The sequence below is a fragment of the Lissotriton vulgaris genome, chromosome 3_1 (genome assembly GCF_964263255.1).
Source record: "Lissotriton vulgaris chromosome 3_1, aLisVul1.2, whole genome shotgun sequence".
In the NCBI taxonomy this organism is placed as follows: domain Eukaryota; kingdom Metazoa; phylum Chordata; class Amphibia; order Caudata; family Salamandridae; genus Lissotriton; species Lissotriton vulgaris.
In genome coordinates, this window is record NC_141689.1 from 67,645,005 (window position 1) to 67,667,770 (window position 22,766).

Genomic DNA, 22,766 nt, shown 5'->3' on the forward strand with positions numbered 1-22,766 from the left:
CTGTTACAAATTTCTTCTCTCCTTTTGTTAGGTCCCTGAAAATGTCTCCAGCTTTTTCTAGACGACAATCTCGCTGTCAGCTTCCTTTTGCGGACGAGAAAACTGCTCTGGGTTCTCTCGCTCGCAAATGGATTGAGCATGGGCCAGAATATAGAACAGATGACATTATGAGTTGTTTTTATCAATGGGGGGGAGCCCACGCAGAGATAGGTTTTCAACATCATGTGTCAAACTCTTATCAGAGGTTGGGAAGATATGGTGTTAGATACAGTCCCTTTGGACCTGCTGAAATTACAAGGTGATTTTGATAAAGGTTTTATTGTAGGACACCAAGTTGAGGAGGCGGTAACAAGACTCATTGCGTTTCGAACAATGTTTCTATCCCTGTCCTTTTCCGAGATTGATTCGGTCGATAAAAAGGGTAGTAAGAATTAACCGATGTGTGAAGTCCCTCCCGTATGGAGAGACGCAGTGGTTGGTCCACCTGCAGTCCCTGCTCATTTTCAGCGTATATGGGTTCACAAACCCTGGAAGAGGTCTGAAGTATTGGCTCTCAAGCAAACTCTTCCCGACCCCCGTAAAAATCCTGCAGGATATTACAAAGAATTGTCCCAAACAGTTGACGCTTGTATTATGAATTTAACCGACATTGATATGTTATTTGGGACCGTTGTTCCACAAGGTATATGAGCGCGGATTCGTAGGGAAGATCATTTGGCCGAATTAAGTGGTGATTGAGCTGCTATTAGAGCTGCGGATGAGAATCAGGTGGGAGGTGCAAAACCCGAGGATTGGATTACGGCTCTTCCAGGTAGAATAATTGAGTTAATGAAGACAATGATGCCAGCGGTGCGAGTAAATTGGGATAAGTTGGCCGCGTGTAAGCAAATGAAAGATGAAAGTGTTTCGAATTTTTTCACTCATTTTGAAGAAACGTTTATAGATCATAGAGGTCAGGATTTGACTGTAGAGGGTGGCCAGCGATTGTTTGTGGACAAGTTTGTATATTTTTGCTTCCTGAATTATCGAATAAACTGAAGAGTTCTGAAAGTGAAGGATACGGAAGATGTGTGTAGGAGTGGGACTGTGGCGTTGTTGCATCATTTGGCTGTTTTGAATCATAAAGTATCGCCCTCCAAGTTACAGTATGTCCGACAAGAAGTGACCTATTTAGGTCATCTCTTGTCGAAGGAGGGAATGCGATTGACCCCGGAACGAATTCATGCTATTTCACAGATGTCTGTACTCACCACACAGAGAGAAGAGCGTGCCCTTTTGGGTATCACTTCCTACTGTAGACAATAGATTCCCAATTTTTCCCTCTTGGCGAAACCATTGGTGGCATTAACGCTGAAAGATACGCCCCATCCGCTCCCTTGGACGGATGAATGTCATAAAAGTTTTGTTGATTTAAGTACTGCTCTGTGTTCCGCTCCAGTGTTGGGTACCCCAGATTATAGCAAGACCTTTACATTGTACGTACACGAGAGAGAAGGTTGCGTGTTGTCAGTCTTGACACAGCAATTCGGAGATGAGCAAAGGCCATGTGCCTATTTCTCCGCTACACTAGATCCAGTAGCTAAAGCTTTGCCCAGTTGTCTTAAGAGCTACAGCAGCTGCTGCAATTTCTATTAGACAGTCTGCCGGATTAGTATTAGATAACACACTCATTGTTATGGTTCCACATGCAGTGGATACTTTGTTAAATAAAACCAAGATGCAGCATCTCACGAGCGCTCGTTTGTCTGGTTACGAGCAGACACTTCTAGCGAGTCATGTACATATCAAAAGATGTAACACGCTAAATCCAGCTACATTGTTGCCACTCCCTGATGAGAAAGAGGATCAGGATCTTCAAACAGAAGAAGAAACGAAGGGGAGAGTTGATTTAAAGGACACTCCGCTCAAGGACCCGGACGGGATCCTATGAGTGGACGGTTCTTGTTTTAAACTTCCAAATGGAGAAACCACTTCTGCCTATGCGGTTACCACCTTATGCACTATTGTTGAGACGGCACGCATTGGACATAATTCAGCCCAAGCAGCTGAATTAATAGCTTTGACTAGAGCATGTGTATTGTCGAAAGGAATGAGAGTGAATGTGTATACAGATAGTCAGTATGCGTTCGGTGTTGCGCATAGTTTTGGAAAGTTATGGAGGGAGATAGGATTTTTTGCCTCTCATGGGACAAAGATTCAGCATGGTCAGTTGGTAACTAATCTTCTTGAGTCACTTACTTTTCCAGCACAGATTGCGATCATAAACTGCAGTGCACATAAGAAAATCACAGATGATGTGGGTCGTGGAAATGCGTTTGCAGACGAGATAGCGAAAACTACAGCTAGAAACACCACTAGTCAAATGTATGTGGCAGGCCCTGCAAATTGGGTGAGGGAAATTGGAATGTGTGAAGATACGATTGAGAGTGTGAAAAAGATTCAGGGAGAAGCTACTGAGAAAGAATTGAGCATGTGGAAAGAAAGGACAGGAATGTTAGATCCAACAGGTTGTTGGACAGAGTTGTCAGAACATCAGCAATGGTTGTTACCGGACGCTTACGTGTTGCCGGTCGTGACTATGGCTCATGGCCCAGCTCACATTAGTGCAAAAGGCATATGTAAGCTTTTGGCCCCGGTATGGCAGAATGAAGGAATCCCGAAATGTGCTGAGAATGTGGTTAAACATTGCATTGTTTGCTTAATGCATAACCCAGGAAAAGGAACCCCAACTCCAGCAGGCCATTTTGCTCCCCCGTTATATCCCTTTGAGGTGTTGCAGATCGATTATATTCATGTGGATCGCTGTAACAACCTCAAGTATGTTCTGGTGGTGGTATGTGCCTTTTCCCGCTGGATAGAGGCCTACCCCTTGAAAGATAACACTGCTTTGTCAACTGGTAAAGTGTTAATTAAGGAATTTTTCCCTTGGTATGGTTTGCCGCGCATTGTCTGGAGTGACAATGGAAGTGAATTTGTAGGTCAGATAATGCACAAAGTATGTTCTGGTCTTGGTATTAGACAAAAATTCCATGCGGCAAACCATCCACAGTCAGCGGGTTTAATTGAGTGTTACAAGGGTACGCTCAAGCTTAAGCTGGCGAAGGTTCAAGCCAGTACAGGTCTTGCTTGGGCTGATGCTCTGCCCCTAGCTCTTTTGTCAACCAGAACTACAGTGCACTCTCGTATGGGACTTAGCCCATATGAGGTGGTATTTGGACGCCCAGCTAACGTTTGGGGTGTCCCTCGTCCTATAAGATACTCGGACATACCATATCCTCTGTTAATTGACTATCTGCACGATTTGACTACTAAATTGAGTGTTATTCATCAACAGGTACAAAGTGTTCTGCCAGAGGCCTCCACAGACCCAGGTCACACCATTTTGCCCAGCCACTGGGTCTGTGTGAAGAACTTTCAACGGACCAAGAATTTGGAGCCTCGTTGGTCCCCGCCTACGCAGGTGTTGTTGGCTACTCGTAAAGTTGTTAAGGTGGTGGGAAAGCGCAGTTGGGTGCATGGAGTGCACTGCAAAAAGGTGCCACTTCCATTACCCTTTGACCAGTGGACTCGTAGTGGTGTAAGAATCGGACACTGCAGCTGTTCCTTGTTTTGTTCCGTTCATTGATGCTCAGATTTATGGGACTCAGTCTGAAAAAGCGGATGATGATATTCTTCAAGCTGCTGTGCCTGTGCATCGTCGAATAGACACCACCAACCCAGAAATACTGTTTAAAGATCAGACCGTGCTGAGCAAAAACACACTACAATTTAAGGCCAAGACCCAACGAACTGAACTCTTGAACACTTTTTAATTAAAGACATTCTTTTTGCCTTTTTTTGTGTAATATTAGTATTAGATGTGCCATCTGTCTCAGTCGCAGGGTCACAGTAGGAACCTGTAACCTGACTCTGTTCTTTAGTAAGCGGCTAGTGCCTCAGGTATACAGAAGTGATTAGCTGAGTGATTGGAGAAGAGTGCCGTGAGCGACATTTTTTTTAGATAAAGATGGATGGTACAATAATTGTAGGTAGGGAAAATAGGAAGCAAGAAATGAGAGTAAAATATTGTAAACTATTACGTAGCCGATTTGGCGTAGCCTTGTGTGTTCTTATGTTTTTGTGTATTTTATTAGCCTGCACAGGATGTATTGTTCATATCATACAATTAAGAAATGTTGCTAATACTAAGACTTCTTTGCCTTCTCGACTTTGTCTTTTCACACAAAATGCATACTTTACCCCCACATGAACAGATAAGGAGAGCCGAGTATATGAATAATACGTTCATTCAGTTGTTGCACCAACATCAGTTGGCCATTAATATGACTGACTGTTGGGTGTGCGGACTTATGCCACATAATACACAAAAGGGAATGCCATATCTGGTTCTTCCTTTTTCATACGAAGGTTCAGCTCGGGCCTATTTGACAATGTTTCCGGTCCGCACACCACAACAGACTTAGAAGCCCTGTGAGAACTCCTGAGAATGGATTAGATTTTAGTCATAGCTCCTTGATAAAAAGCATTGTGGTAATGGCTAACATTTTGGAAAAGAGTAAGATTCCAATGGATGAAAAGAAAGCTTATGATGGATGGAATGTTACCCACTATGTCTCCATTCTCAGTGATAAAACTAGAAAAGGCAAGTCTTCTCCAGTGTGGACTGTGCCCCATAAAGGAAATCTTCGTCTCCAGATTAACAGCAAGAAAATTGATGATATCCAAAAATGTATATACACATATGTTCTTTCATCTCTTGATTTTCCTCCGCTAGTTCCGTCTCAAGGAACGTACTTTGTTTGTAAAGATCGAGCCTACACTTGGTTACCTTCTAACTTTTCTGGAACTTGCTACATAGCTTTTCTTCTGCCCCCTACATATACGGCTTCGTCAGACCATCACAGAGTTAGACATATTAGAGCGTATTCGATGCCAAAGACACGACAGAGCAAGAGGGAGGAGATTTCCTTAAAGGATTCCTTCCCTTTTGGGGTCCAATGGTTAACAGCAGACACATTAGGCAATTGGTTCGAGTGGTTGAGACCACTATTAATGTTACCGCAGGTGCGATAGGTAACATTACAGCAGAGCTTCAAGCGGACCGTCTTATGACGCTTCAGAACCGAATTGCACTAGACGTGATTCTAGCTGATTGAGGTGTCTGTAGATTGATCGGATCTAGTTGCTGCATTTATATTCCAGATGACGCTCCAGCAGTATACCAGGCCATTTCCAAATTGCACACAGTCTCCGAGTCGATACATCAGGATGAAGGAGATTGGTCTTTTATGGGATGGTTCTGGGGAATACTGTCAACTTGGGGATGGAAAATCTTAACGTTCATTGGAGCAATTCTAGCTGTCATATTCTCTTGTTGTTTGTGGTTCAGTGTGGTCCTGCAGTGTGTGGCCTGTTGGCTACCTTGTGCGTTCCGCGATCTGCCGCTCAGAAGACGGAGAATATTAGAATGATGGTGCAGCAACAACTTGAAGACTTCATGAATATCAGTATTAACTCTGACTCGGATTAGCATGAGTTGGTTTGTTTTGCCTAAGTAATGGCAAAAGGAGGGTCTGAGGTTTTGTAAATTACGAATTCGTTCGTGCTCAGCCTCCATTTTGAGATCGCCGCCATTTTGTGTTGCCCTCACTCAGGCAGCTCGGCGAACGCGATGTTTTTCTTTTCGTTTCTGCTTTGCGTGTCAGGTGGCTTCCTCGCCTATGTTTACTAACGAGTGTCAGGGTCTGGCCGAGTACACTAATTCCTGTCTGAGCTGATTAATCCCCGTCCGGACTACATGTCATTTCACACCATTGTTTCCTTTAAGTTATCTTATCTGCTGTCCTTCGCTACACATTTCATGCATTCTCCTGTTTCTCGACTGTCATTCTACAACACACAGCTGTGTTTTCTCTGCTAGTAAACCGAATTGTGTGGATTCATTTGTGATTTGGTTAAGGGGTCTAGTGACAAACATATGCGGGAACTTAAGTTGCTTTGGACATAAAGTATTGTCTTTAACGTTTGCGTATAGCTCATGCTCGTGTGTGATTGCATTTTTTCATTGTGCTGTATGATATATAAACCTGTGCGCCACGGAGTTAAGTGGCAGTCTCTTTTGAACCTCGTTGTATTGACGACTTCTAAGACCACTGTACTAGCTGCAGCTTATAAATACTATCTTTTACGCTAGACGAAGAGTCCGTGTCTCTGTTTTGACAAGGCAGGTGAATCCCGGGGATTTCAGGCGCACCCTGCGCCACCGGGCCTTAAGGCTGTGGTTCTCCAAACCCATCACGATCAGAGGCCCTGGGGAGCTGTCGGCCGCCTCGCCCCCGGATGCAGGAACAGCACGGATACCCAGGAGCTGGCAAGCTCTGTGCCTGTCCCAAAGACACATCCCTAAGGCGCATCAACCCAGCAGTGGAGTGGAGTAGCCTCCCTGCTGGAGAGGCCTGCGATCTCTACATGCACCTAGTGGGCATTATTGAGCTTACAGCGATTTCCGGTCCACAGGTGCGGTTTTGTGTTCTAGCGGCACATTGCAGATGCTGGTCGGCGATAAAGCAGTTTTTATTGCCCCCCGCCATTTTGTGCACAAGAGCTGCTCCCCCATTCGGCACCGGGTCCTTTACCCATGAAAATGGTGGCACCTAGTAATGGCTATAGAAAGAGGACTGCCCTATAAAACCTCAATTGGTCTTCAACTGCACCCGAGCCCGGCCCAACCTGGCAATGCCAACAGAAAGAGCATTGCACCTTTCAACTAAAGATTCTACAGCTGCATCTGAGCTAGGCTCTCTCAGGCAACGGAAACAGAAAGAGGACTGCATCGCCATTAAACTAAAGGATCTACAGCTACACCTGAGCTAGGCTCCCTCATGCAACGGAAACAGAGAGAGGACTGCACCGCCATTAAACTAAAGGAGCTACAGCTACACCTGAGCTAGGCTCCCTCAGGCAACAGAAACGGAAAGAGGACTGCACCGCCATTAAACTAAAGGAGCTAGAGCTACAGCTACACCTGAGCTAGGCCCCCTCAAGCAATGGAAACAGAAAGAGGACTGCACCTTCAAAACAAACAAGGGTCCACAGCTACACCCTGAGCCAGGCTTGATCAAGTGGCAGCCATCTTGAAGCGGCACCAACCTGATATAGCAGTCAATGAAAGTCGGGGGAACTTGAAAAAACGCTCAGAATCTCCTCTTTTATCCGCTACGACCTAGCCAACTTCTTTTTTCCTATAAGTTACCATCCCTATGATCACGACCTTAAGGAAACCTGCAGCCTACTGACCCTATCTCTCCTACAGGGCCCAACTCCAGCCAACATGGTAAACCCTGGCCTGACCGCCACTGGAGTATACTTATTTACCCTGGCTTACCCCCCTAACCTCTCCAAAATCGCTACAAAGGGGGGGCGTGGCCAAGACTGCAATGTGATCGGACGTGCCACGGGCGAGCTCCGTCGCCCCGTTGCCTGCACAAGCCTCTCACAGCGACATTCGGGGGCTACCGAACGGAGTACCTGCACAGCTGCTGGTGCCTGGAGCGTGGGGCAGCCGCTGGCGGAGCAGATCCTGCGGGGGAGGCCGGGGAGCACGGACCGGAGGGCTCGGACGTTTTGCCGCCGGAGGGCCCGCCCGCCATCTTGATCCTGTGACGGGGGATCAGCGCCTGAGTGACTGCGCCTCTGCGGATGCCCTGTCCCCCGGTGGCGGCTGGGGATCGCGGACTGTGCTGCCTCACCCTGCGGGGTGCCCTCCGATTACCGGGCTCGAGCCCGTGAGTGCCTGCAGCCTCCTCGCGGACCGCGCTCCGGCGGTCCATGAAGCCAAGATGGCGCCGCCCTGTAGCTACGCTCCAGCCTGACGCCGAGGATTGACCTGGACCCCCCGAACCAGCGGGAGCCCCCGGTGTGACTGCGGAGAGGAGGGGAGCGCCCGGCCTGCACCTCCACTCGTCCCTGAGGTGAGGACCCCAAAATGGCGGCGGCCCCCCGAGACCCGCGGTGGCCTGCAGCGCTGCATCTAGCGCTTACAACACAGCACACGAGACGCCCCTCTGGCCCATCCTACACAAGGGGGGAAGCCCATCGGACCTGCCCGGACGGCCCAGTTGGGGGCGACAGGGGACCGGCGGGAGCGGTGACTGGTGTGCCTGGCGTACTTTCCCGCGCTGGAACTTCCTCACCCCCCCGTCTGCGGACTGGGGCGCTGCTGCTGCCCGGCGCTGCTGGACTGCGGAGGGGGCCGCTGCTCACGCCGCCTACCGGCTTGGACCTCCTGGACTGGGCCCTGCTTGGCACCTCGGCCCCTCCGGCCGCTGCGACCACGGACGTCTGTGCCGGCCGGGCTGGAGAGAGGGGTCAACGCCGCGAAAAACCTGTGAGTACCCCCGCGCTGATTGTGAGCCCCCGGGGTGACCAGCGCCACTCCCTGAAGGCGACGCCATTCCCCGAGGGTCGGGTGGAGTGACACCCGGAGCCCGGGAGGGGGCTAGCCTGTGAGGCGTGCTGGTGGCGACGAGAGGACCCGGGTCTGCACCCCGCCTTGCGGACAGAGCGAGCTTCATCGTAGGGGAGTGCTTGGGTGGGGAGTGGAGGACTGGTGGCGCTCCGCACTTTCTACACACCCCGGCGACGCCCTCGAGGTACCGTGCCCGCGGCGAGGGACGCTACGCTCCGGGTGGAAGATGACCCGAGGCAGAGGAGGGGGCAGGGCGGACCCGGCGACGGCATCCAAGGGCACGTCGGTGGTTGCCATGTGGGGCAAGGCGGGGGCGTCGGCCCCGTCCGAAGACGCGCCGCCGCCTGTCACTGACTCTCCCGCGGTGACCCAGGCCTTCATGTCCTCTTTCATGGCAGACTTAAAATCCGAGATAGGGTCCCTGCGGGCGGAGGTGCACTCCTGCGTCAAGGAAATGCGCAAAGAAGTCACGGAACTGGGAGACAGGGTCGATGGACTAAAGAAAATGGTCGACACGCGCACTGAAGATGTCGAGCAGTTGTGGCAGAGGGTGGCGGCCCTGGAGGAGCAAAACATCGAGCTCCAGGTCAAACAGGAGGACCTTGAGAATAGGGGGCGCCGCAACAACCTCAGAATCCGTGGCGTACCACTCGGAAAAGAAGGGTCTGACATCATGGCCTACACAGCTCAGCTCCTGCACGAGGTGCGAGGCGGAGAGGGGGCCTCCCTACCACTTCTGGACCGCGCACACCGAGTCTTCAGTGCGGGAGGCAAGACGGGCCTTCCCCCGGATATAATAACCCGAGTGCACTACTTCACGGAGAAGGAGGCTATAATGAAAGCGGCAAGAGACAAACAGGACCTGCAATTTGGAGGGCATAAGATCCAAATCTACCAAGATCTGGCACTCAACACGCTGCATAGAAGGAGAGCCTTCCGCCCTGTGACCGAAAAACTACGGGCTCTCGACATCCCCTATCAGTGGGGACACCCCTTTGCCCTGATCTTTCGCTGGGGTGACAAGCGCAGATCACTCCGCTCCTACAATGAGGCGGCGCAACTGATTGGTCTCTCGGAATCCCCCGAACATAGCCCAACCCATTCCAGGCGACAGGAGAGGCCCCCGGCTCGACCAGACTGGACCACGGTGACCCGGCGTCGCCGGACGACCCCGAAAGACGATCTCTCCACATCCCAGGCCAAGCAAGACATCATTGACCATATCCGCTCCCTTGAGAGCGACCGCGAGGAGCACCCTGCGAAACCTCATACACCATGGTTGGCCAGTCTCCACGTTTAGCTGACCATCGGTCCCCAGGGGAACTGCCACTACAATCCCCTGTGCGGGACTGGGAACCTCTGCGTCCGTACGCTCACTGATGGGCATTCTGGCACCGCCTGCATTCCTGCAGCCTGCACGACCTCCCACACCCCGGCAACAAGGGGGAGGCGCACGCTGAGCCCTACACCCTGCTGGATCTCTACAGGGGGACAACTGACCAATAGATGCGGCCCGGAGAGACCGACGATGCCATGGACAGCGGTTGGGCCCCCTGGCGTGATCGAGGGGATACGACCTGGTGGACTTTTGCTGCAGGAACTTGCCCCCGTCGCTGGACCCAGGTACTCCTGTAGAAGTTACTCCACCTTCCCCGTTTTTGAGCTACATTAGACTCACATCCCCTGAATCCGCCCTGGGCAGCGGGGCAGACGGGCTCCGTGGCTACCGGGTCCTATATTCCCAACAGAACCCCTCCCCCCCCCCCCCCCCCCCATCTTTGTCCCGTAGGAAGTGACATTCCTGAGACCATCCAAACCCTCGGGTAGAGGATGTCCGGACCATGGGACATTGTGCTAGGGCCCTGTTGGCCCGTTGTGGTACCTTACTCTCTTTGTTCTCTTTGTTTTCCCACTCTGTCTACTTTTCCTACTTTTCTCCCGGGCTGACCCTATGTTGTCCCCCCCTCTGCCCTCGGGTGGGGTGGCGGTCCCGGGATCCTTGCAGATGCCCCCACGGAGCTGCAGCAGTGGTGGCGGAGGGAGGTGACTCTCCCCACCCATGCGGGGTGGCGGGTGCTGGGTGACACGGCGGCAACATCCCCCCTAGTGTTAAGGCGGTGACTGCTCCCAGGCCCCTAAAGATCCTATCGCTCAATGTCAAAGGGCTGAACTCTCCCAACAAAAGGAACCAGATATGGCGCTACCTTCTCCATCACTCCCCTGACATCATATTTTTACAAGAGACACATCTCCTACGGGGGGACACTAAGCGCATGGCGCACCCTAGATACCCCACACAATTCTGGGCATCGGCTGACACCAAGACGGCAGGGGTGGCAATCCTGTGTAGAGCGGGCTGTAGACAGGGGCCCGTCAAACCATATAAGAGCAGTGATGGGCGCTTCATCCGGGCTGCGGTGCAGATGGGGGGGAATACAGTACACCCTAGGTAATGTGTACGCACCCAACCAGTCGCAGGACAAATATCTCCAGTCACTACTGAGGGCCCACTTCAAGCCTGAAGAACCGCGTACAATCCTGGGTGGAGATTTCAACCTAGTGTGGGACCTAGATATAGACCGCGGGGAAACCGCGTGTGGCGGCGCGGGAGCAATGTCCTCTACGCTTAGGTCACAGATCACGGACTTGGGACTGGTCGATGCGTGGCGCTATCACAACCCGGGGATCCGAGACTACACCTTTTACTCCCACTCCCACCGGACATACTCGCGCATTGACTACATTTTCACCTCCTTAGACCTTGCCCGGGACACGCTGCAGGCTGCTATTTCGGATATCTCGCTGTCGGACCACGCACATGTGGAGCTTACGTTGCAGGACCCCCTGACGTGCGGCCCTCGGGAGCGACGCTGGACCCTCCCACCGGGTGTCCTCCGAGATCCGGACGATGTGAGTAGCATCCGCAAAGCCATAGACTCGTACTTCGCCGTCAATGATGTGTCCGAGACACCTCTCCCGGAAGTATGGGACGCCTTTAAGGCCACCATACGGGGGCACATCACGTCCCTAGCGATCGCACGACGACGGGAGACTCACAAGCTGGAGTCTAAGCTTGCGGGCGAAATCAAGCAGGCGGAGGCGCGGGACAAGTCTCGTTCTTCCTTGGCGTCCAGAAGGGAGCTAGCTAACCTCAGGGGACAATTGCGTCTTCTACGCACTAACAAGGCAGAGTACTCCCTATTAGCGCTGAAGCAGAAATATTACGAGGGCGGAGACAAGGTGGGGCGTATGCTGGCCAGGCGGCTGAAAGTGAGAACGGCCAGGGCCCATATCGCCAAACTCCACTGTCCAGATGGCTCCACGGCTGTCACGGAGAAGACAAAACAGGACGCCTTCGTGGCCTACTACACCTCCTTGTACGCGGGGGCACCCACATCGCAGGAGGCGCAAGAGGCGGTCCTGGACGACTACGAGGGGACTCAGTTGCCGCCGGCTTGTGCTGCGGAACTGGAGGAGCCCATACGGGAAGAGGAAGTCTCGGCGGCCATTAAGGAACTCCCCACTGGGAAAACCCCAGGCCCGGATGGCCTCCCGCTGATCTTTTATCAAATGTTCCAAGCCCAGCTCCGTCCCTATCTGCTCAGACTTTATCACTCCTTCTCTGACACGTCTGGCCCATCCTCCGACATGGGAATGGCGGAGATAGCGTTGATCCCGAAACCCGGTAAAGATCCTGCGCTCTGTGCTTCCTACAGACCTATCGCCCTCTTGAATACGGATCGGAAGATCTATACCAAGGTACTGGCCATGCGATTGGACCCCCACATGCCGGGGCTTGTGGACCCGGATCAGGTGGGTTTCATTAGGGACCGGCAAGGGGCGGATAATGTACGCCGACTGGCACACCTGGTGGGCAAGGCACAACATTGGGACATTCCGGCTTGCCTTCTCTCGCTTGACGCAGAGAAGGCCTTCGACCGGGTGGACTGGACCTTCCTGAGGGCGGTGCTCCGGAGGCTGGGTCTAGGTCCTAGAATGATAACTAGCATTATGGCCCCGTACCTTGGGCCGCAAGCCAGGGTCAGAGTGAACGGCCAACTTACACCGCCGCTGCAGATACATAGAGGTACGAGGCAGGGATGCCCGCTCTCGCCGCTCTTGTTCGCCCTCGCGGTGGAACCACTAGCGGCAATGATACGACGCGACCACAGAATACATGGAATAGCCCACGGGGGGAGGGACAACAAAGTGGCGCTATTTGCCGACGACTTGATCCTCACTCTCACACATCCCGGTGAATCCCTGCCGGCGCTTCACGAGGTTCTGTGTCTATATGAACGGGCTTCGGGCCTCAAAATCAATCATACCAAGTCCTGGGCGCTCAACCTCACTATACCCGCGGACGAGCTCCAGCCGCTTAAGGCGACGGTACCCTACCAATGGGCGGAGAGCCAAATCAAATACCTGGGCCTCACTTTGACCCCCCGCCTGGACTCGTGGTCTTCGGTAAACTGGGCGGAGTGTCGTAAAGCGGTTCTGGAGGACCTCCGAAGGTGGAGGCCTCTGATGATTTCCTGGCTGGGGCGTCCTGAACGCGGTCAAAATGTCGATTCTCCCAAAAATTTTGTACGTTTTTCAGTGCCTGCCCACCCCGATTCCGCTTCACTGCATCCGGAGCCTCCAGCGAGAGATCACTTCCTTCATCTGGGGCGGGAAACGCTCCCGGTTCTCGCAGAAACTCCTTATGGAGCCGAGGGACAGGGGAGGCCTGGCATGCCCCAACTTGGTCCACTACTACTGGGCAGCACATCTGCGCTACGTGGTGGAGTGGGGTGCACGTGCAAGTGACAAGCACTGGTTCCACATGGACCGGGCGGTCACGGGACGCACTATATGGGACCTACCATGGCTTCCGCGGGCGGCGCGCTCCAGGAGTGCCTACATGGCAGTCCCTACAAGAACGGTCCTGGACATATGGGACAAGATTGCGGTGTCTAGGGGCCTCACTACGTTCCCGTCCCCGCACACGCCGATAGCGGGTCACTCGCACTTCCCTCCGGCCCACCGATCCCGTGCGTTCGATGAGTGGACGCAGGGAGACTGCAGAGTCATTGGAGACCTTTTCCTCGGGGGCTTGCCCAAGACCTGGGAGGACTGCAAGGAGGAGTTCAGGCTCCCCCCGTCGGCTGGTTTTCAGCACACCCAGCTACGTCATTGGACTGCGGGTGATGAAGTATACCAGGCGGCCACCAGGGCTTTCACACCCTTTGAAAAGCTGGCGCGCTCTCTTGGGGGGCTATAGAGACTAATTTCACAAATCTACCACATACTACAACACCCTAAGTCAGTGGTTCCCAAACTTTTTTAACCTGTGGCTCCCTTGACCTGATTGACAGTTGGCCGTGGCTCCCCACCATTTTTTACCGGTGGGCGGGTGGGGGGATGGAAGCAAGACCTCGGGAATACTTCCTGTTGGCTTCTTTAAATTAATTGGGATGCAATGAAGTAATTGGGGATAAAAAGGATAGCAGCTGCACTCTTGAATGGTGGTGTTGGAGGCCCTCCTCCACCTGCAGGTTTCACCTGCGCCTCATCCCTTGTGGTCCAGTGGACCTCCGTCTCTATTCTCTTGCTCCTCTTTTTCTCTACTTTTTCACTCGTTTTTTTCCTCACTTCTATCTCCCCTCTTCACTCTCCTTCTGGGTCTTTCCTCCACTTTCTGTTTCCCCCCTCATCTCAGTCTCCCCCTTTCACTCTCCTGTGTCCTCTGTGTCTTTCCTCCACTCTTTTTGGCACTTTTTCTGTCGTTTCTCCCTCATTTCAAGCTCCCCCCTTCACTCTCCTTCTGTGTCTTTCCTCCCTTTATCTCGGCTATATATCGTTTTCTCTAGTCTAGAATCTTTCTTGCATATATCTCTTTTTATTTTGTGACGTATCCCAAATACACGCAGTACACTTTTTTCATTCGCACACCTGACAATATGACTTTTACTGGTTTACATAAACATTGAAGGCCCTTTGAATAAAACAGAATTATATTTATTTATTTATAAAGTTTTATATAGCGCAAACAAGATCCCAAAGGTTATCAGAGCGCTTTACAATATGATGGGAGGAAGAACATAAATGCAGTGTCACTTGAAGTTGCTGATTGTACTTTTTACTCTGGGCTTTAAGTGCTAAAGGTAGACTGCAATATCAAGGGTGTAACAAAGGCATTAAAATTCCTAGCAGGATTCCTGAATTTAAACAAGCACTGGCAAAGACGATATATCTCTGGGGCCTATTGTCTTTGCCAATGGTTTCATCCAAGGGGAACAGCATTCCTAATGCTTTGGCACTTGGCTAGAGAATGTAAAAAAATAAACAAGGCTTTGTCATTTGTAGGCGCATCACGCATGCAAGTGCCTAAAAAATGACAGCAGTTTTGTTTGTTTAATTTGAGTTGCTGATCCTAGTTGGATCGGTAACTAACAAGAAAAAAAAAGTGATTAAAGCATTGTGGGGGCAGGGGGTAGAAGCAATATGGGGACAAGGGGCAGAAGCAACACAGGGGCACTGTTTTTCAAAATGGGGGAAAGAAACATGGACGGAAGAAACAGTGTTGCTGTGGTTGGTAGAAATAGCATGAGGGCACTTTCAAGCCTGATGTGCAGAACACGTGTGTAGCTGTTCCCAGAGTGCACTGCTTGCTGGTGATCCCATTTGTACAACCTTCCTACTGATGCTTCCGAACCACCACAGTCGGGCCCAATGGGCCTGGTGTCTAGAAAGCACCAGCATGTGCATTCTGTAGATTGCTTTCATATCAATATTACCTTAGCCATTTTTGTGCACACCCTGTAAAGTTGTATTTAAAAGATTTGACCGTTGTTACTTGCTTAAGTGACTATCAATGCACAGTTTGCAACAAACTTTGCCCGCAACTCCACCTATAAATTATGAAGATGAGGGTCTTCTTGTTGTTACTCCTTTTTTTTTTTTTAAGCTCAGTTTTATTCTTTTTAACTAATTTGCGTGCTCCGAAGGCTGCACTTGTCCGCTTCCAGGTGCGATTCAACATAAATAAATATCATCCTGTCTGTTTGCCATGGGGCACGGCTGTTGAGTGCCGAAGCTCAACATATCCTTAATGTTTATCCAAAATGATTCCAACCACGCTCAGCAATGTATTGAGTGGTGTTCAATTTCCTCATGCAATCTTGAATTGTTTCAATGTCTTCAATGAAACTTTCTAAAAATGCTATTATACATTCTTCAAATTTTGAAACCCCAAAGCAATCCAGGTAAACCGAATCCTTCCTCTCACTGGATTATAGAAAGTTGCCAGATTCTGCATCCGGTGACAGTGGGCCACGACTTCAATTCCCTTATGGATGGTATTATAGAAATACCCCATGAGGAAGTATCGATTTTTTTAACAAAATCATGTAAACTACCATGCTTGCATAATTTCTTTAATTTTGCGTGATTTACACGACATAAAAATGCATACATTTTAGTGTCCTAGTTACAATCCTTCAAAGGGTCTGGGAGCTTTTCTGATTTCCAGCCCATCCCCTTTTATAGCCTCTCCACCCTTTACACTACCATACCCACTTCCCCGGGTAGTACATCACAACAGACCCTACCTGCACTCGCATCCCTCCTTCCCGTCTATAAGCTTCCTCCCGAGAAGCCGACAATCCAACAGCTGTATCAAGCATTGACATGTTCGACTCCGATAGAACTCTAGAGAGGTTTGGAATATAACAGGAGAGCCAGGCCAGGCGGCTAAGTACAGCACAGTGAGATCTGGATTCACATTCTAATCCTCTTTCTTATCAGACGAGGAGAAGTGTCGACTTCCAAAACAGCAGCGAGGCGATTCATTATGTTTTTGACACCTGATTGATTCCGGTCTTTCACATATCGTGCGCGGCGCCCCTGGCTGCTACTAACGGCGCACCAGGGCGCCGCGGCGCACAGTTTGGGAACCACAGCCCTAAGTCAATCCCCGCGCACCCGTACCAGAAGCAATGGCAGCTGGCGGCAGGAGCGGATATAGAACCCTCCCAGTGGAGCAGACTGTGGCGCGATATACCCAAAATCTACCGCAGCGTCCCGCAGCAAGAAAATACCTATAAATTGCTCACCCAATGGTACTACACCCCGCTGCGCCTTAGCAAAATGTTCCCTAATACCTCGCCGATGTGCTGGAGATGTAGCTCTGCGACTGGTGACTTTGTGCATATATGGTGGGCGTGTCCAACTTTGACGATCTTTTGGAAGGAGGTACTTAGCCATATCAGAGGGGTGCTGGGGTTCCCCATGCCTGAAGGTGTCCACAATACTACTCGGCATTTACCCTAGCACACTTAAGGCACTTACCCGCAGCGACTGGGTGCTCGCACTCCACATGCTAGGTGCGGCTAAGCAACTCATAGCCCTGTATTGGAAACGCACTGAAGCGCAGCCCATAGCATCCTGGTTTGTACGCCTTTGGCAGGCACTCGCGCTGGAACTGCTCACGGCTAGGCTACAGCTGAGAGACACACGCTTTACAGCAGTTTGGAAACCCCTAGTGCGATACCTCTGTTTGGTACAACACGCACGACACATGCCCCCTAGACTCCGCACGCTACGCCTCTTTGAGGACGCCATTGCCCCCAGGGATCCTGCCAGGCTGTGTCCTTGAGTGTTAGGCCCACTACGGTGCCCCGCGCTGCAGCGTGACCCCCCCCCCCGCCTTGCCTCCGGACACGCCCCCCACTGCCACTATCCCTTCCCCTCTCTCTACTCTCTGACCACAGATTCCCCTGCTCCATCTCTTTTCTTCCTTCCTACTTGCCACTCTGGCCTTCGTCTCGCTCTGAGACTAATGTGCCCTGTTGGGCTGTTTATTACAGTTGGGCTAGTTGCCTGTTACCTTCCTCCCATGCATAGTGGGCGTATGCCCGCGTGAGATAAGCTTTTGTCTACTCCTCCATAAGCCTCGCGGCCGGCTCTCCTGAAAGAGTTGTAGGCACGGCGCTGTGTTAAGACTTTGTGCCGGCTCCTGTTGATACGCAAGCATACGAACTCTTGCTAACGCGGCCGGCCTCTGCAAGAGGTTGTAGGCTTACCGCTGTGTTTAAAAGATAAATAAATGTGGCCTGTATGGGCCTGAACAAAACCGCTACAAAAAACTTCAAGCACTCCACCCTGAAAAATCACCCAGAGACTCTGATCTCTGACCTGCGTCTCAGTGCGGACAATGGCATAGTCGTCAATGACCTCGTTTTCTACTCCAATAGAACCCTCTCTTGGCGCAATACCTTTGCCCACCTCCTCAATGTACGCACTACCAGGAACATCCCTGATGGAACTAAGCTCACAATATCGCCCTCCAAAACACTGCGAGCTGACCTCACCATCACCCTCTACAAAAGCGGCATCGTACTGATCTAAGCCTCAACCCGAAACCTCAATAAATTTGCGGACCTCTTCACCCTCCTCAGGAACCATGTGCACGACACTAGCAGGGTGACCAACACCCACCCGACGGCGATCCTCCGACCAGCCTCCCCTCTGAGACTAACCTACCACAAACCTCCTCTCTAAGGGTTTCCAACTCAGCTCCTCACAATCCCTCTAGGTCATCTCCCGGCTCTGCCAATACAACCACCCCAAGACCTTTGGTCTTCTCCCCTTCATCCCTCCATGCCGTCCCAGAGGGTTCCAACACAGTTCATCCTAACCCCTCTAGCTTGTCTACCGGCCTGACTAACGCTATCGGCCCGAGACCCTGGATCTCCCCCCACTAGCTCACCACTCCGACTCGAACACTGGTACACCCCGAATGACCTATGATACAGGCCAAGCTAACCTTGCTAGGCCACAAACAACCCCTCCTATTGATCCTAACACAGTCCATCCTAACCCTCCAAGCATGTCTCCTGGCCTTGCCAACAGAACCGGCCCTGAACCTCTGGTCCCCTCCCCTCTCGGACCTGGAGACTGAGACGCCCTCAAATTCCTACAACACAGGTCGAGCTAGCCCTGCATTCCTATCCAGTAGGCAGGACGATAGAACTGCCACCAAACCTCGCCCCCCCCTGTCCTCTGCACTCCAGAGCTGCCAAAATAATTCAGAGTATCCATTTCTCCATTCTGGATCTAACAAACCTCCTTCACCGTGCCGAACTCTCCCTCGCTAGCCTCAAGCCCCGGCTCAACCCCTCCCCCCTCTTATCACAGAGCTCCCAAACCACCCACTTCCTCTATCCTTGAGGCACCTTTGCCCTCGTAAGCATCCTTGTCACCTTTCAGAGGAGGATATGCTAGCTCTCGTCCTCTCCTACAACACTACTCTCGCCATACCAAATCCACTAGACCTTACTGAAAAGGAAATCCTTGACATCCTACAGGACTACAATGCAGCCCCAGTTACCCCCTGCCCATCAGACGTGAGTGCCAAACATCACATCTGTACGGCTGCTATCAACCCCTGCAGATCAGCTACCCTACGTAACAGAAGGGTGATCGAAAGCAATCTAGGGCCTGTACACCTGTCCGTCCCGACTTCCGAAAACCCCTCCGACCCACCTCTGACTGGTCTCTTAATTAACTGCCGATCGGCAGTAAAGCACGCCACCGATATTGCTGGTCTTATCCTGAACAAAAATCTTGACTTACCAATTCTAACAGAATCCTGGCTAAATGACTCCTCATCCCCATGCCTAGACCTCTTAGTCCCTCCCAACTATAACATTGCAAGGCTAGACAGGCAACAAAGGAAGAAAGGAGGCGGCATCGCCAGCATCTACAGCTCTAACCTTATTGTCGCTGAACTTCTGGCGGATACCACCGACTCCTGCGAATACCTCTGACTCTCCATTTGCAGTAACTCCACACTACTATGCAACCTGCACATCTTTTACTACCCCCCAGACATGAAGGACTCCTTTACAGACCACCTCATGGAAATTCTCACCGCAAAGAGTTCCCCCAACGCTAAAGACATTTTCCGTGGTGATTTCAACCTGCACTGGAACGATCCCAAGGATCCTCATGTCAACGCCATTAAAGGCCTCCTGGCCGATCAAGCCCTGACCCAATCTTGCTTACTTCCAACTCACTCGAAAGGGGCCACCCTTGACTGGATTATCTCCAAGGAATCAGGGAATCAACAGTGAAGCTCATCTCCATAGATCCCTGTGATTGGTCTGACCATCACAACATTGCCTTCAATCAAACACATTTATAGAGCGCGCTACTCAGCCGCATGGGTCTCAAGGCGCTGGGAGGGAGGGTAGGGGGTGGGGGCAGGGAAGGGGGAGCTGCTACTGCTCAAAGAGCCAGGTCTTGAGTTGCTTCCTGAAGGAGAGATGGTCCTGGGTCAGTCGTAGGTGGGTGGGGAGGGAGTTCCATGTCTTGGCGCCAGGTAGGAGAAAGATCTTCCTCTGGTGGAGGTTCGGCGAATCCATGGGACGGTGGCGAGGCTGGTGGATCGTAGCTGTCGGGTGGGTGTGTAGAACATGAGGCGGTTGTTGAGGTATTTGGGGCCCATGTCGTGGAGCGCCTTGTAAGCGTGGATGAGGAGCCCGAACGTGATCCTTTTGCTGACGGGGAGCCAGTGCAGGTCTCTCAGGTGGGCAGAGATGTGGCTGTGTCGGGGGATGTCCAGGATGAGTTGTGCAGAGGCGTTCTGTATGCGCTGGAGTCTTTTCTGTAGTTTGGGTGTGGTTCCAGCATAGAGGGAGTTCCCGTAGTCCAGTCGGCTGGTGACGAGGGCCTGGGTGACCGTCTTTTTGGTTTCGGTGGGGATCCACCGGAAGATCTTTCGGCGCATGCGCAGGGTGTTGAAACATGATGACGAGACGGCGTTGACTTGCTTGGTCATCGTGCGGGAGGAGTCCAGGATGAAACCCAGGTTGCGTGCGTGGTCCGTGGGCTTGGGGGCCGTGCCCAGTGCAGGGGGCCACCAGGAGTCGTCCCAGGCGGAGGGGGATGGTCCGAGGATGAGGACTTCCGTCAGACGGCTGAGCTTCATCCATTACGTCTTACATTCCTTCCTGGAGGTTGGCTCTGTCGGTGGCGGGGTCGTTTGTGAGGGAGAGGATCAGCTGGGTGTCGTCAGCGTAGGAGATGATGTTTAGGTTGTGTTGGCATGCAATGGCTGCGAGGGGGCTCATGTAGACGTTGAAGAGGGTGGGTCTGAGTGAGGAGCCTTGGGGTACGCCACAGATCTTGGTGGCCGCTGTGCGGAAGGGAGGGAGGCAGACTGAGTTCTGTTGGAGAGGAAGGAGGTGATCCATGCCAGAGCCTTTCCTTGGATCCCGGCGTGGTGGAGGCGGTTTGTTAGGGTGCGGTGGCAGACTGTGTCGAATGCGGCCGATAGGTCGAGGAGGATGAGGGCAGCAGTTTCCCCGTTGTCGAGCAGGGTCCTGATGACGTCAGTGGCTGCGATGAGGGCGGTCTCGGTGCTGTGGCTTGCTCGGAATCCGGACTGCGATGGGTCCAGGGAGCAGTTTGTCTCGAGGAAGGCGGTTAGCTGTTTGTTGACGGTCTTCTCGAGGACTTTAGCTTGGAAGGGGAGGAGCGAGATGGGGCGGAGGTTCTTGATGTCCGTGGGGCTCGCTGGGTTTCTTCAGGAGAGCGCTGATCTCCGCATGCTTCCAGTTCTACGGAAAGGTGGCAGATGCGAAGGAGTTGTTAATGATGTTCCAGAGTTGGGGTGCGATGATGAGTCGGCTTTGTTAAAGATGTGATGAGGACAGGGGTCGGCCGGAGTGGATGGTGTTCATCACGCTGGTGGTGTCTTCAGTGCTGACTGAGGTCCAGGTGCAGAAAGTGGTGGTGGGGGCGTTGGTTGGGTGCGTGGTCTGGGCACCGAAGCTGTTGTGTATGTCGGCGATCTTGTGGTGGAAGAACGAGGCGAGTGCATCGTAGAGTTCTTGCGAGGGCGTGATGTCTTTGTTGCTGGCGCTGGGGTTGGAAAGCTCTTTAACGATGCTGAAGAGTTCGTTGCTGTTGTGGGTGTTGTTGTCTAGTCGTTCTCTGAATGCTGTCCTTTTGGTGGTGCGGATGAGCTGGTGGTGTTTGCGGATGGCGTTCTTGAGGGCTGTCATGTTTTCTGTTGACTGGTTGTGGCGCCAGGCTTACTCGAGGGTACGGCAGGATTTCTTGGAGTCTTTGAGGTCGTTGGTGAACCACAAGGCTTTCTTGCTGCCGGGTCCGCGGCCTCCATATGAGGGGGAGAGGGAGGGAGGAGCAGCTGGGAGGCGGGGTGGGAAATGAGTAGCGAGGGGGCGGGCCGCGAGCGGCGGGAAAAAGTGGCACAGAAGGCAACAGGGGGCATGGGGGCAGAGAGACAGGGACAGCGGGAACAAAATAAAACAAGGGCACAGTAGAACAGTGAAACAGGAGGCAAAAAAAACGGAACACACAGTGACAGGGACAGGGAAGCAGTCAACACGTAGTCAAACACGCAACAGACCAGTCTGCTGGGAGGCAGCAGACAACACTGAGCAGCAGCAGCACGGTGGCAGAGGGAGCGACCTGCCTGGTCACTTCCTCCTACCCGGCACCCATAAGACAAGGGCACCGCAGCCGGTGATTCCTAAACGCTGGGTCAGAGACACCAACAACATGGACCACAAAGAACTGGAGGCCCGGTGCAAATCTGACCTCCCACCCCCCTCGCATCTCACAACAGTCAACGACCTTAACAACCACTACTCTGCGAATATATCGAACATTCTGGATGACCTAGCACCACCAAAACTAAAAAGAACCCAAGTCAAAGATAGAAATCCCTGGTTCACGGGATCCCTCAACAATCTGAAAGAATCTGGAGACAGCACCCCTCTGCTGCTCATCTAAAACCTCTCTGCCAGGCCAGAAATACATACAATAGGATCATCCTCAACTCAAAAAAAGAATTCTTCAGATATGAACTGGGGAACACCCAAAACAGACCCAGCAAACTCTTCGAACTGGTCAAACATCAATCCAACAAATTGGACAAAACATCGAAAGAAAACCCCAAGGCTCTAATATCTTCAGAGGAATTCTCCTAATTTTTTACGGACAAAATCAAAGCCTTAGATAACGAACTCAGTTCCGCCCCATACTCTCCACCCCGCTTTGAATTGCCTCCTCCTTCCACACCACCCAAAAAGGCTTCACCTGAGAATCAAGCACACTGGAGCGACTTTACACTCTACGATGAAGACTCCATCTCCAACATCCGCTCTACCTTAAACCCGAACAACCACTTCAACGACCCGCTCCCCTCTAACTGCCTAGCTGCCGCTGCCCAATCCATTATTCCCAGCTGGACTACAATAATTAACACCTCTCTCCGGCAGGGATC

The 22,766-nt window shown here is 52.0% G+C and overlaps 1 protein-coding gene across 1 annotated transcript in view; it reads right to left on the bottom strand.

The window, feature by feature from the left end:
- SMYD5 (SMYD family member 5) overlaps positions 1–22,766 on the bottom strand; it is a 135,768-nt gene that overhangs the window by 75,653 nt on the left and 37,349 nt on the right. The gene's annotated exons all lie outside the window — the stretch shown is intronic.